The following is a 16,208-nucleotide window of genomic DNA, read 5'->3' as shown; positions in this document are numbered from 1 at the left end:
AGGTTAAGGCACCAGCTCTGCTGAGGCACAGGCTCAGCTGGGCACCCAGGGCTGTCAGGAGCCAGGGCTGGGACCGGGAAAAGAGGAGACCCCTGTGCCTCCTGCTGCCCTAGAGGAGAGGGCTGGGCACATCCAGCCAGCCCGTGTGCCTGCAGGCTCTGGAGACTCCCAGTGGAGCAGGGTCTGCCCCAGTGGGGCCCTTATCTCTGCTCGTATCCCTCCTGGAGCTCCCACCGTGCTGATAAGGGTCTGGGGGAGAGCAGAGGCCAGGAGAGGTCTGATTTATGGCCCCTCAGCCCCCCCAGTGGCTCCAGTCTCTGTGGCTCCTGCCAGCTCAGCCAGCCCCATGTCTGTGGGGACAGGCTTTCCTGGGAGAGGGTGTTTGCATTGCAGGGGGTGCCTGCGCCCTCGACAAGGGTCACATTGCTTTTTAATTTCTTGCTGGAAGAGCATCTGGAAAGTGTAGCCAATTACTGGATGGAAGACTCCCTCACAAAACCATGGTATTTATGAGATCCCCCAGCCTGTGGGGGTGCTGACCGCAATTAGAGGAGATGAGGGAGTGAAAGTTGCCTGTGGTGAACTCCAGGACAGTAGAGCTGGAGAAGAACTCTCTGGCCACTGCTGTAGGGGCAGTAACTCCTGGGGTGATCTGGGAATGGGTGACAGACCTGAGGGCTAGAGGAGAAAAGGCAGTAACAGAGAGTTTGCTGTTGGGAGGAGATGAGGAAGATGGAGCAGGATGGGAATGGTATGTGGGGCTGGTGGGACAGAGATGGACTGGGGGTAATGTGGAGAAATGTAGTGTTTAGACTGTGATGAAGACGTGGGGTGCATGAGGAGGGTTGTGCACGTGTAGCCTGACTCCTTTGCTGTGTCCAAGACCCCAGTGTGTAATCTGATACAACAGATGTTAGGCCTGAAGATTTGTGCCCATGTGTAACCCTCTTGGGCCCCACAGAGGGGCTTCTAAACATGCTTCAGTGTCATACACGTCCCTTAAATGCTGTGTGCTGATGAGGCAGCATTAAGGGGTCATCAGCCTTGTCCATTCCCGACAAATTTTTGCCTGCATAACCCCATTAATTAAGGGAAGGAAAAGTCATCCTGTCCCTCCCATCAATACAGTAATGCTGGCAAGTCTTAAGATAATGTGCTGCTCTGCTGGCAGAAAATTCATCCAAAATAAGCCACCTTGGCATGTGCAGACTTTTTGCCAGCTAAAGCTGAGTCTCTGTTGGGAGTGTTTTCCTTGCTGGTAATGAGGTGCCCTGTGTGGTGGCAGGTGAAGAAGCTTGTGGTCAGCAACTTGTGAGTCAAGTGGTAGAAGAGGACCAACAGGAGACTCACTTCATTTGTTCCCTTGTCCCCACAGGTCCCATCTCCTCAGTGATCTTTTTCCTGAAGTGGCTCCCACCAAGCTTAGGGTTGGTTCTTGCAGGCCTTGCCCCACACCTCGTGCAGTGCATTAGCTGCCAGGGCAGTTGTGCTGCTTAAAGACATGCACCCATGCATGGAGGCAGCAGGGCTGTCCTCAGCAGCTCTGGCTGCAGCCTGAGAGGAGCTCCGTGCGTGCAGTAATTGGAGAGATCAAGGCTGAGTGCGCCCAACAGACCGACAAAGCCAATTACCCCTCAGGAATTTCTGCTCCTCAGGCTTGGATGGTGATTACAAAACCATTGCCATTAAAAATTAGCCAAGAGAGAAACTTGTTGCCAGAGTCTGGCAGAATTTCCCATGCCCATCTGATATACAGAGTGACCACAAAATGTGCAGCAGCCAAACCATGGGTATCACCTTTTCCCAGGCCTGACATTCCCCTCTACTTTAGGAGGTGGGTAGCATGACACACAAGTGCATGGATATCCACAGGAACAGTGCATGTGTCCACGTTTGTTGGCACACAGAGCAAATAAACTGTAAAGCTGCAGTAATAGGAGGTTGTGAAACCAACAGTGATTGCACTGACAACTTCCATTTCTGGCTGTGTGCTCTGGGCCCAGCTGCAGGGTCTCAGGGTGGAGGTGGAGGAGGGACGAGTGGCTGCAATACAGGCGGGGGGAAGGGGTCTTGCTGCTGAGATCTTGTGTCCTGGACGCTCACTGGGAGGAAAACCATGTCCTGCCCTCACTCTGTACAGTTGGCAGTGAGATCACTGGGTGTATGAGGTGAAGGGAAAGAGCAAGAAGGCTACAACTGGACCAGTACCACAGGCCTGACTGCCCTATTCCTCTTTTGGATTCATCCTGCCTCCCTGGCCTCTCTGCTCAGCGTGGGCGTTCACTGCAGAGTTAATGGGATTATAACTCCAGTGTTGCTGGTAACTTGTGTCTTATCCACACCCACATCCCTATAAATCGAAGATGCTTTTCGAGCTGGCTGGCCAGCCAAGGAGATAGGCTAGAGTGCAGCCCCAAGGCTGCTGACGTAACTGCTCTGCAATGTGGGTGCAGCTACCCCCTCTCCCGTACTGCCAAGTCCTCCAGGGGCTCTCTTCCCTCCTCTGGGTCACACAGACATCTCCCCTCCCAGTCCTCTGGGAGAGGGTTTGTAGAGCTATGCCATTTCCTGCACAGCACACGGGGCTGTGGGATCACCCCTCAAAAGCATGGAGAGGAGCCAGTAAGGCACAGCTGCTCTTCTGCAAAGTCAGCTAATGAAGAGGGAGGCTGGACAGTAAACTACATGAGTTAACTCCATCATGTGGATGAACACTTGCTGGCATAAACCCTGTGCATCCTAAAGGTTGGATCTTGAAGTAGAAGAACTGGGGGAATCTCACAATATGCTGCTAGTCTTACTATTTTTCATTTCTTCTCCCCTCTAGGGTTTGGTAGAGGAGCTAGGAAGTTTTCTATAATAGTCTCTTTTTTGTTTGTGGGAATTCTCTCCTATGCAAAGAAAATAACACCATGCTGGAGTCCATTGAATCTCAGGCCCAAAGTAGTCCACATGGATTCAAAGGGAGTTAAATCTCAGATTAGGCTAATGATAGCCCTTTGCACTACATGACTATCTCTCTAGTATATTCCTCCTCCTTTTATTCTCTTTTTACTACCTCAGTTTTGGTAGAATATTGTCCTTAAAACCCTCTTAGCAATGGCTCTGTGAATGCTTCCTGGGAATTCACTACTCCTTGTAACTGCAACCACAGGTCACTGTTACCACCCTGGCATGCTGCTGATGCTGTTTCCTGATCTGTGAAGAAGGAAGGAGGAGGGATGTGATCAGGTCACTTGGCCTTTGATTCTCCTGTCTGGGGGAATTGGCGAGAATGATGAAGCTTTTTGGAAGTTTCACACCTCTTCTCTTCCAGATCTTTTAAGCCTCACTAAAAGTTACTTCCCAAAACTGAATTTGCTGGTAAAACTCTGGCCCTTGGTCCTGTAAAGGGCAGTTTATGAGTGCACAGCTGAGTTAACCCAACCACATCTGGAGGGGGAGGAGGGGATGGCACCTGTGAGAAACACATAGTAGAATCAGGGCTTGTGTTTGTAACCCTACAGCACCTTGACAGCAGAATCTACAAATAGAAATCCATTCTTGTTGTTGTATTATTTCCTCTTACAGCTGCTGAATGATGAACGATACAGCACGTTTACAAGATGGGAACTTCATACTCCAGTTCAAGAAAAAAATAATCCAGTCACTTGGTTTCCTAGGCTCTGCTTCTTGTTTTACGTGTGCTCCATGTCTATGCCTTGCAGCCCTTCTGTCTACTAATTCCCATCAGGAGCTTGCAGTGATTTGTTATGCTTTTTGTTTCTGCCTGCCAGTGAAGAGCCCATACACATGACTTCCTTTGGGTTCCAGTCAGTCCTGGGTAAATTTCACTGCCTAAACTAGCTAAAGTCCTCCTGCATCTCATAGTGTAACTTTTAACGCCTGCATTTGCAGTCTCCCCAGCATGCTGCTGTTACAAATACACCACAGAGCAGTCTGGAAGCAGGAGGTGCTGATTGGATTTAACAAAACAATTCGTTCATCCTACTTCTGTAAAACCATCTTTTGTCCCTGATATCTGAGCACTTTAAGAGACCTTGTCCTGGGACTGCCTTATTTAATGGAATCTCTGCTTGATTCTGTCTTGATTTAGAGAAAGTCTGTGCAGCTCTGGCACCCTCTTCCCATCCCTGTTATACCCTGGGCTTTGGAAGCTGTGGTCCCATGTCTTACTGTGCTGGAAAGGGTCTATCCTTTGAGCACCCTCTCATGAAGCCATCTGCTGCTGGCCACTACTCCCTTTTCTTGAGGCAGGTTTGAAGTTCTCCTCACTCAGCCTCATGAACTCAGTCCAGTGTGTGCTGTTCGAGCCCACCTGCTCCAAGCCTCACTGGTGCTGCACAGTGAGCACAATTCAGGCTTCAGGAGCTGCTGTGTGGGTGTGCCTGCACTCTACACTGGAAGAAGCACAGATAGTTCCTTGTAATAGCCCTTGTTTCAAGGCTCTGGGGAGATTTTAAGAGCCTGTCCCTTCCCTTTGTCAGCTGTAGCTTCCTTTGCACGTCACTGGAACACACACAGTGCGTGGGAGAGGTAATGACAGTGGAAGGAGAAAGTACTCACAATTTTAATAGTAAACACACTTTCACCTTGCACAGATATCAGAAGAGAGCCCAACAAATGACCCTGCAAGGAAAAGGATCTCCTCCCAGCTTGGTGTGTCTGCTAGGGGAAGGTTGCAGACACAGCCTGCACAGACACTGTGTTTTCTGCAGGGCAGTTCTGATGCTGAGAGGAGCACTGTCTCTGTGGCTGCACTTGTTTACTATGTGGCTTTTGGAATTGCAGACAGAAATGTCCAAAAAGTTTTCTACTTGGCACACATCTCACAGAGCTGTGGCTTGTAAAACTCAGACTGGCCTATTTTTTCTTCCAAATATTCAAGAAAAATACTTGGAAATGACATTTTGCAGAAAGATTTGGTTTCTGACTTTTCTCATTAATTTAGAGAGAAAACAGAGGTCCTGGAATTTCCCACAAAGCAGAATTTCTGGTTTTCCGCCAGCTTGACTCAGCAAGAATATTTCCCACAGGAATTTGACCATGAACATTCATACAAGCTAGACAGTTTGTTTGAATCTCGGAAGATGGTGAAAGCAAGAAAAAAAGGTATGTCATAAATCCTCATGTAGTTTCTGCCTCATGCCTTCATGTGAGCAAAGATCATCTCACCTCTCTCTCCGTTCTCCTCTACAGGTTTTCTGGGAACACCCTGTGTAAATGGGTACCAAAGCAAAGGTCTGTGGGAAGGGCCAAAGCTGACGGAGATGTGCTATGTGAATTGTTCCTTGTAGACAGCTTCCCCCTTTGTTTCTCTTTATGAATGAGCTCAGTTTTTACAACACAGCCTCTTGGTTGCAATTACATGGAAATTTCATCCTTTTTTATTAGGACTGGAAAACTGATCTTAGAAATGTTTTTTCAGGTGTCATTTTTGTGGGTTCACCAGTGGGGAAGGATGGGATGAAACAGTGGAGGCTTAAGGCAGACTGGGGACAGGAGGAGGAAGTGTTCCCGAAATGGCAGAATCACTGGCTTGAGAAGACTCATCCCAAGCCCTGTATTGAGACCCAGAAGAGCAACTGGAAATGATCTGGCCTATCCTTACCCAGATAGGGTGGAAGGACTGGAGTGATGGAGATTTAACCATAGTTCTGTCTTTGTGTGGCTTCTTCTTTCAAAGCTGCATTAGAAAAAAACCTAATAAATATCTTGCCTTCTTGGAGATCTTTCTGGTACTGCTAGCAGAGATTTGCTGAATGCAAGTGTAGCTCTTGAACTGCTGAAGTCTGTGGCCTGGAGGCAGCCATGAGGTTAGATGAGATGTTCTGGCTGGCCCTCTATGGCCTTAAGGGGCTGTGAACTTCAGCTAAAACTATGTTACCCTGAATCAAGTTCAAAGTCTATGAATTGAGAATTCAAGCTTGAGCCTAGTTTGGGGGAAAGGAACAAATTCCTGGTATTTGATGACAGTGCAAGAAATTACTAGGAAGTTTCCCTGTGCATAGCAAAAACCAAATAAATGACTGTGTTCATGTCCAAAACATTTATTTTTTTAATGGAGTGATAACAGAACCTGAAGTGCAATAAATGGCTTCTAGATTTGCCTTCATCTCAGTGCTAGTGCAGGAGGACTGGTAGTTTTAAAAGCTTGTTCGAAACCTGAGCTTCAATTGGTGCTATCAGGGTAGCTGCTGCCTTTCCCATGCTTTCATAAGGAATGTGTCCCCTAAATTTGTGCCTGGACCTGAGTCTGCACTTAGAATCACTGGTGCACTTGGCTTTCCTCACCATGGTGTGGTTTCAGTGATGGTGGGACCATGTCTGTGCTGGCTTGCAGGTGCTCTGCAGTTTAGCATGTCCAAAGAAGGACAGTGAAGGTGGTGAAGGGTGTCCTGTGAGGAAGGCTTGAGAGAACTGGGATTGTTTTGTCCAGGAAAAAGGAGACTTGGGAGGACCTCATTGTTTGCTACAAGTACCTGAAAGAAGGCTCCAGTGAGGTGGGGTTTGATCTTCTCTACCATGTCTCCAGTGAAAGGATGAAAGGAAATGGCCTTATGTTGTGCCAGGAGAGGTTCAGATTACTTATTAGGAAAAAAATTCACTGAAAGAGCAGTTCAGCATTGAAATGTGTTGCAGAGGGAGGTGGCGTTGCCAGCATCTCTGGAATGTTCAAGAGGTGTGTGGCTGTTTTGCTTGGGGATATGGTTTAGGGGTGATAGTGGCAGGGATGGGTTGATGGTTGGACCAGATGATCTTGAGGGAATCCTCCAGCCTTAAAGATTCTGTGATTTGGTGATTCTGTGATATGGGTGGGGATATCTGTATGAAGAATGACTTGGGGAGCTTGCTGGGGTTTAAACCACTTCCTAGCAGGTTCTCCCTTGAGCTGGGCAGGTGCAGAAACACTTCATCCAGGTGACCACAAACAGGGACTTTAGGTGATGGACGCGAGAAATAGTAAATCCTCAATGGTTGCTCACACAATGAAGTCTGTCAGATAGCAGAGAGCTGATCATGGAAGTGTTATACCTTTTCTAGGCTAACAGCACAGTCAGTGATTGTCAGGAGCTTCACAGATTTTTGGTTTGGATTTCATAGAATTGCATTGTTGTTTTGCAATGATGGAAGAACAAAATACCTGAAGATAGCATATTGCAATCTGGCTTTTTACAAGCACAGAAATTGTACTTTATATTGCATTTTCAAATTTCAGGACCAAAGGATGAGTTATTTCTTTTCTTGCTTGAAAGATGACAAAAAAGCCACTGCAACTTTTTTTAAAAAGTACTTCTGCATAGTAATGTCTCATTTTTCTTTCAGAGTCTCAGGCAATACCAAGGTGACAGCAGTAGTTCTGCTGAATGGCACAGGGAACATCAAGATCACTTTGCTGAACTGTTTAGAGCTGTTCAGTGACAGATCCATTTCTACCTTGAAGCTGAACTCTTTGTTAGTGTTCTAAGATGGGAGTGAGATTTTGCAAAGGGCTCATTGGTTCTTTAGAAATTTGTTTAGGTTTTCCTGCTGCTCTGAAAGCAAATTTTTGTTTAAACCCATGCTTTGCGAAATTCTGCATGTTTTTGCTGCCCAAGTAGAAAGTTATAACTGTGAGTGGTTAGATTTGATTCAAATCTTCTCTATGCTCAGGTGTAATTAACATGCCAACCTCAAGAAGCTGGCAAATGGCCAGCATGCTCCTCAGCACTGCTAACATCTGTCACCCTGGCTTGTCAGGAACTGGAGTTTCTTCTGCCTCCAGAAGCAAAAGGGCTTTACTGATGTCAGGACTCTGCATGGTCCAGGAGGCCGAAACAAGTCTCCAAGACTGGTCATTACACTCAAAAACATCATTTGGTGGGGTCTGCTTGACTTCCTCCTCAGTCTCTGCTGTTCTTCTGCTGTCATAGTGGGGCAGAGCAGAAAGGGCAGAAATGTTTCTCTTGTGTCTGTACTCGCAGAACTTTTGAAACTTGGGTGAGTGCCTGGATGGGATGGGCTCAGGATGATCCCATTCTGCATTATGATTCCAGGCAGGGCAGGGTATGTGCTCACACTGCATGCTGGAATATGTGCAGTCACTGCTCGGAGGGCTGCAATAATGTGGTACAGATTGCCTGATCTACTCATGTCTTTTCTTCTTTGGTCCCCATCACCACAATATCTGAGCAACGTCTCTGGTAAAGCTGGGGATTTGGTAACAAGGGGACCCCTGGTTATTAAAGTTAGAGTGGTGCTGATAGGTGGAGGCATTAGCATCCCTTTATGCTCACTTGGGGCCCAGGCATGCTTGTCTTGAAACTCCAGAGGGAAATACATCCTTTGCCAGGCTTTGCATGTTCCCTACACTGACCAGTCTCTGCTTGGGTTCCTTCAGAGAGCAATGGTGAATGAGAGGGATCTGCAGGCCCTGGTGCCTCCGAGGCTTCTCCAAGGTACATAGGGCTGCTTCCTAGTTTCACAGAAGGCACCTCTGGGACCTCAGGCAAGTGTCCTGCTCCTCAGGAAACTGAATATCGCTCTCTAGTACCCTCTAGGGTTCAGAAGACACTGAACCTGGGAACTCACGGATGTGAGATGGAGTCCATAGGAGTAGAACTGCGGGTTGGGCAAGAGTGCGAAGGAGACACACTGGTCAGCTCACAAGTACTCTAATCCAAAGGCTCTGAAGCGCTGTTTTCCAAAGGGGTGTAACTTGCCATTGTCTTGCAGGCCAGCCCGAGGCCCTCACATCACCTCTGTCCCACCTGCAGGGCTGACCCAAGCAGCAGATGGACGGGAGTGAGTCACCACCTCACAGCCAAGTCACTGAATCAGAGCATTTAGAGGCAGAGGCGTGGTGAGGATACTTGGGTTAAATCCCGACACTAAAACAATGAGCCTGAGGGGTCTTTATTCTCCGTGGCAGTGTAGACAATAATATTTTTGTTACCAGAGCAATTGCTAGGGGGATGTAGAGACAGCAAGCCCTCTACATACTACAAGGCACAAGAAAATATTGCTTAAAAGTTGTCTCATGTTTTGGATTGCTACTCTTGATTTATTGCTTCTCCCTGCCTCTGGGGATGCAGTGCTGAGGCAATCCAGGAGTAGGGATGCTGCATTTTTGGAGCACAGTCAGGGCTGGACCGTCAGCACTATTTGTAAACACAGTTTAGGTCTCTCACCAAGAGTAAAAGCCATTTATCCTACAAACAAAGCTTGTTCAACTGCAGGCCCCTAACACTGACACTTCCCCCTATTTCCTAAGAATAAGGTAAGCTTAATAATTTTCCTATTTTAATGATAAGGTAGCTATCTTTTTAGTTCGTTTTTCACTTTTCTTGTATTTGGACTTGTAGCCATGAACCCAGCCCTAGGCTTCTCTACATTAATTTCTTCCTAGAAAAAGCAGGCTGCAGGTGTTTCCAGGAAAATTCAGTCCCAGCCCAGGGCAATAGAAAAGATCTCTCTGAGCTGTTTCTTTTCCTTTACAGAGTCTCCAGGAAGAATATCTGCCTCTGGTCTTGGGGGAGGATCTTCTGGGAAAGAGGCTTGAGCAGGGGGGAGAATGAGTGAGTGCCGAGGGGGAAAGTGGCAGGAGGTTTTGCTGCAGGCCAGTAGGGAGGGAGAGCACTGGAGTGGGCTGACCTCAGCCCCTGCCAGAAGGACATCCTACATGACACCAGCAGGACCTACTTAGATGCAGCCTTTAAGGGAGTTAGAAAAGATGTCCTTGAAGAAATGGGGTTGCTGGGGCATACTTTCAGCCAGGTTAAGAGAGGGAAATAACAGGAGTTAATAAGCGTCCTGTCCTGGGGAAAGAAAGAGGGAGGTTATAGCTTATCCTAGAGGTATCCCCATGGTTCAGAGCAGCCAAGGGAGACATCCAGCTAGATTTCAGTTGTGTGAGGGTCAGCTTGAAGAGAAGGAGGAAGTTGCAGTAGAACACAACAGCCTGAAAACTCAGTGGAAGCTGGGGTGCAACACATGATAGTGCCTGCCCTGACATGAGCAGGAGCAGACTGCTGGCTCCCCTGCTATGTCTCAGTGAACAACTTGCCAAGGTGTGAAAGACCCTGCCTTGCTGCAAGAGGCAGAGCCGTGCCTGAGCGTCGAAACTGGAGAAATTATCTGTGTAACAGGAGGGAAGTAACATTGAGAAAGAAAGAGCTTGAAACCATGGAAACGGGTCTCCCCCCTCCTTCCCTTCACTCCCATCTGTATTTCCCAGAATAGACATTGAACTCTGATTTCTTTTGATGAGACAGACTGGGGTCAGTGAGGTTGAGAGTGAAATGGCCATTGCCAGGCTAGGTGAAGCAAAAAACCAAAATGCTCTCTTCCTCACTTCTCCTGAAGCGGCCTCTTCATCTAGAGGCAAATTACCAGTCCCTCTGCCAGGTCACAAAGTCAGAGGCCAGAATTAGTGTGAAGGGCTTCTAGGCAAACAGCCTAACTTTCCTCATCTCCTCCTTATCTTGTTTGGTGCCAGTGATTCATTTTCTCAACTGCAGATCTATTGGCCTTTTGAGCAGAATCCTGACATTTTAGCTTGGCTCCAGAATTTCCCTCAAGGTTTTGTTTTTAAGTGCATACAGACCACACTGCCCATATTGCAGATCCAGTAAGATTTCAGCAGCCACTCCACCCACTGCTGTTCGCACGCATGAGGAAAAAATCTGTGCCCTAAACTTTTAAGTCTGGTATGGCTGGGAACTGCAAGGATGAATGGTGTGAGATGGCTGGAGAGTGCTCCAGGGAAAATTGAGATATGGAGAGTAACTGATGAGGGCGAGGGCAGCAGAAACCAAGGACAAGGGACAGAGTGAAAGGGAGGAGGAGGAGGAAAGTCTGATTATGCATATGTAGAAACAGATGATACAGCTGGAGATTACTGAGGCTGTCAAAACTTGTGTGTTCATTCATGACTGCTGAAAAGGATCAGCTACGCTCAGGTAATGTTTGAAGAAGAGGGCGGCACTGATGGGCGTTTCACTTGAAACTGTACAAGGGGAACATGGAACTCCTGGGAAGGGCACCTGGAGGGGTTATGATGACTGTGCAGTGACAATACATCCTCCTTTATCTCTGCTTGGCTTACACTAGCCAACCACCAAGCACAAAAATTGTTCTACCACGGCCTCTCTCCCTCACTTTAAAAAATAAACCATCCGTTCAGAACAGCCTCTTTGTACTGATGCACCAAGATAGGCATGCTGCTAACGAGACAGACACATCATCCATAAGAAAAGCTTTGTACTCATTCATCTCCATCTCCAAATATGAGATTTCTTAGGACTCTCTGGGATGGTGAAAGGATAAAATCAAAGACAAATGAAACAACCTGAAGATGAAACTGAGGATGTAGTGAGAGATGTTTCCACAAGCAAAAACGAATATTCCTTCTGGAGATGATTGGATAGACATATAGGGATATATGCTCTGGGATGTACCAGGTTGCAGACAAATGTCATGAGGGGATAATTTCTAGCTAAAAAATGTTCCAAACTAAGGCAAGTAGTTTTCACTGTGATCAAGGGAGGAGAAGAGTCTCTTGCTTACCTCAAGGACTCTGGCACTCAAGGGAGGCAATGAGAACAAGGAGAGCTCCTGCATACGAAGACAAGCCATACTTCCTACAGCAGCGCTGAACACACTCTGTTCTTGGCAGTGCTTGAGCTTCAGCTGTGTTGAGATCAGGCTCAGCTGCACCCCTCTGCAGTAACACTGGCAGAGATATGCAGCATACACAGCGCTGGGGCTCCATGAGGCACGGGGCCCTTAGATGGATGCTCAGATTGCAGAACGCCACACTGAGCCCTCCCGCCGCCTCCAGGAAGTCCAGCATACAAAGCGCTTGCAAAAGCTTTCATCATGATAGACACCACAGGGGGCTGAGGAAGGAACCTGTGGTCACACTAACCTGTGCAAGCTGGGGATCTGTGGAAAATATTATTTCTGGTTATAAGGAAAGGAAGCCTTCCTTTTTGCAGTGGTGTTTCTGGCATGGTTACAATGCCAGAAGCAGTGGAGAGCTCCTGGCTGGAATGTTGTGGGCATCTCGATACTGGAGAGAGCAATAAAACTGGCTAAAAAGCTCTGTTTTATGTAAGAGCAAGGCATGCTACAGGTGCCCTGCCAAGTGAAAATACAACTGGGTTTATGGCCTTGTTTGTTTGTTGACATTGTGTAATCAGGACAAGAAAGTAAAATGGGAAGAGGGAAAGGTTTCTGTTTCTCAGAAACAAACAACAAAGTTTTTGCATTGGCATTTTCCTTGATTTTGATGTATGTTTCAGAACCTACAGATGTCTCCTGTCTAAATTTACAGAGTGGCTGTTAACAAAGACACTATTATTTTCTTATTTTTATTAGGTGTCAATATTAAGAAAAAGAAATTAGTCCTTCGACTTAGAAGTCAACATGCTTTTCTCTTTATTATGATCTGGGAAGTGCCAATAGTTCTCACACCCTGTCTTGATGTTCAGGTAATAGGAGTCTGAGTATGAAAATGAAAAGAAATCACTCCTTTTAAAAGGCTATGAAAACACTGTTAAATATCTGCCTCTTAAAGCCTATAAATTCAAACAGGTTTTCTTTGGAGGTACAGTTTAAAACATTCTTAAAATACGATGCTGTAATTCAGAAATTTAGCAGAAGGATCCCATTTAGATGCAATCAGAGATTTTGAGCAATTGTTTTTCCTTGGTTTTGATTCCCATTATCCTTTCCTTGTTTCTTCATATCCTTTCTGCTCTGGTTTTTAATTCCTAGTGGAGGTCAGACATTTGAGGCATCCAGTTCTGACTGATTGCCGTGGAAATAGCGATGAGGCAAAAGTGACAGCAGTGACATCATGGGAGAAACAGATGGCGAGAGCTGATGAACTTCTAAGAAACAAAGACACTTCTGCCAATAAGTGTTCCTAGAGAACAAAAAAAAAAACCCAAAACTGAGAAAAACAATCTTAGTTCATAACACAAAGAGAGAGTGCAGGGAAATTACTCCTTAAGAGTAGACTGTCTGAAAGGCAGAAGAACTAGAACTGTGGATAGCTTTTTGAACTCCACTTGGCATTTGACACAAATTAAATTAAAGCAGTGTTGAACACTTGTAGAGCAGATCATTCAGGGTGCAAATCCTCCCTGACACTTCCACATTATTAGGAAGGTTGTTTTGAGTATGAAACTCACAAAAACCTTCTTCTTTGCTCAGGCATTTTTTGAAAATTTGCTTTTGGGTAACAAGACTCCCCACAAAAATCCAAGGCTTTGCAGTTATGAAGAGATATTGGTGTCTTTAAAAGTCTTGTTGAGATGCTGACATTGTGTGAATGTAGCTAAATTTAGAAAGGAGAATGGATAAAGCGACAGTCAGCCCTGCTAATAAAGAAAGGAAAAAACAGAAATATGCACCAGTGCTTATGTTTTTTCTTGTATGAAAAACATGAAGAAATGGTTGATTTGGAGAGGAGAGTGTCAAGGCTTTTGAGATTCATTCTACCACCTATCATAATATTAGCATTACAATTACTCTGGTGTTTAAATATGAGAATATTTTGTGATTACAAGGTTGATTAAAAGCCTGCTATCTGGGGTTTCTGATCTGCACCATCAGTGCTGGTAGTAATTGCAATGCCTAATCTTGGGGGAGTCTGAGTGTGGCCTCCTCTCATGAGATGGACAAAATGAGGTCTCACTGGTGATGAGGTGCATGCTGTGCTAATGAGGGCAGCTGAGTTGATACACCTTTCTGAAACAAATTTAGAGACAATTAAGTATTTTGCCTCACATTGCTCCGGGGACATGTGAGCTGGCATTATGGAAGACTGCATCTGTGCAGTGATGCCAGACAAGCAGCTCTTCCCTTGAATGAAGTTTGTTGTAAAGTCATTGTTCCTCTTGCTGAGACAAGGCAATTTGGTTCCATTGATGACAGCAGAAATACTCAAACTGAAGTTGCTGGGCTTGAGGCTGAGGCTGAAGCCTGTCTGTCTTTAAACATGTGAGCAGATACCTCAAAAAAGGACTAAAGGGTTGTGATTCCTTCACAGAAAATACTCTTCTTTCTTTGCTGTTGCTATTTGATCACATAATGGAAAACACATAGATATTACTCCATGCACTACAAAGACCCAAAGCCCAGTGCCTTCCTATTAGGCACTTTGAGGATCATACACTTTCATCTCCCTTAACTTTTGATGTTTACGTTTGAGCTTCTGCTCCAGGCAATCTTTATAGCCAATGGAGAGAGATAGGCACTTCCAGGACTTGGTTCATCTGAGCGCTTTTCAACATCTACCTTAAAATGAGATTACCCACGTCCCAGAATGCCTGCTTCTCTCTGCTGACTGTTAAAGTATGTCTAGACGTCTAGCTCTGATGTAAATGCCAACATCTGGACAGGTTTATCCCACAAGCAAAATGTCCCCATGTAAAATCCAGAGCAATTAGTATGTTTTCTTGAAAGGACAAACACCCAAATGCAGGGTGAGGGCAGAGAAGAGTGAGTCTGAAGAGAAATTCAGGAAGAAAATGATAAGGTGATCAAATTTCCACACCAATTCAAGGCCAGTAAGGATCAAAATGGATGCAGAGGCCTGGCTCATCCCCTTATCTATGGATTTGGTGGGAAGAATTTATAGATTTCAGAGGGAGGAGCAAGGAGGATCTGAATGTTTTGATATGGTTTGTAGGAATGAGCTAATATGGCCCTGTATGTAAATGAAGTTACATAGTCCTAGTAGCCTGAATTCTATGATAGTGCTCTGGCATTAAAACATGACCTGTTATATGCAAAGGATCTAAACGTTTTGGGGAAAAAAGCAAAGAGAAAAAAAAATCTAAAACCAAAAGAAATTAAAATATAATGCTTCAATGTCTGAGAGGAACACGGAGCAACTGTGGCTTAGATTATTCAGTGACAGCTGTACTGTTTTCCACAATGGGAGAGAAAAAGCAATCCTAGGTGGAGTTTCACCAAAGAAGACTGCTTTCTTTTTTATCAGATCCCCCAGAACAAAGGACCCTACAGATAGCTGTTTTCTCACATACTCGAGAATACTTGACAATTTTTAAATTTCTTTCTTTTCTACCCCCACTCTTCCATCAAACCAATAGATACTGAATTATATCTGTTTAAATTTGGTCCCTTAGATACTGCAGCTTTAGAGTTGCTGAACTTGCCCAAGACAGCACAACATATTATTTTGTGTTCACTCATTCGCAGAGGTGCATCTTTCTTTTTCTTTTCTTAAAATTTCCTTCTTGGAAATTTAAGATACATCTGTTCCTGTTGCTGCTTGTAAAGGCAATTACTGTTTTGTGTGAGCAACGCCCTCTGTGTGACCACAGTATATATTTATGACTGAGTTTTCTGCTGTAATAGAGTCAGTTAAAATTCATTCAGTGCAAGGAGTAAAATACCAGTGTGACTGGTGGAAAATAAACCAGCAACAAATGTCCTACATAGGTGTATTCATATATGACTTGTTATAAAATACAGCATAAAATATGAGAGGAAGAATGTTGCTATAATTAAAAACAAAGGACTGGAAGCAAGAATATCTGGTTTCTGCTTTTGGCTGTGTCACAGACGCTCTGTGTGGCTATGGAAGGATCACTTCTTTCTCCTGTGGGTTTCCCCATCTGGAAAATGGTCTAATGATACCTTCCAAAAAGGTGCTTGAGAAGCATGACTCATTAATATTTGTAAATATCCAGGGATCAAAGGGCCAGTAGATATGCAATGTAACATATTATTATGCCTGTTCTTAGCCAATTTCCCTTCTCTGTAAGGATGAGCTCTTTGAATTTATTGCTTTTGACCCAGGAAAATGGCCCCACGGGACTCTGTGTTTTTATTGACTCCAGATGAAGTTTTCTCATGTTTACAAATAAAGTCATAACTTAGTGACCTCCAATGCCCACCGCGCAAGCCCTCCCTTGGATCTGGTTCCCAGCTCTCCCTGGTGCGTGGCAATAAGCAAAATGCCACATTTCTGGTGAGCAGAACCAGTTTTGTCTCTCACAGCTGGATGGCTCCTGTGGGGATAGCACAGAGGGAAGTGCCCTGGGTGGGAGTTTTGGGAGTAAGAAGCACAAAGCAAGCCCAGGCACCTCAGCTCTGACATAAGGAGTGGTCACAGCTACAGATATTTTGCAGACCATGACACAGTGCTGTTTTAGTAATGATTGGTCCTGTTTTCTCTGCTCTGGGAGGCA

The sequence above is a fragment of the Melozone crissalis genome, unplaced genomic scaffold, assembly GCF_028551555.1.
Source record: "Melozone crissalis strain CALT ecotype California unplaced genomic scaffold, PUWL_Pcris_2 ptg000027l_1, whole genome shotgun sequence".
In the NCBI taxonomy this organism is placed as follows: Eukaryota; Metazoa; Chordata; class Aves; order Passeriformes; family Passerellidae; genus Melozone; species Melozone crissalis.
Note: the sequence above shows the minus strand (reverse complement) of the source record.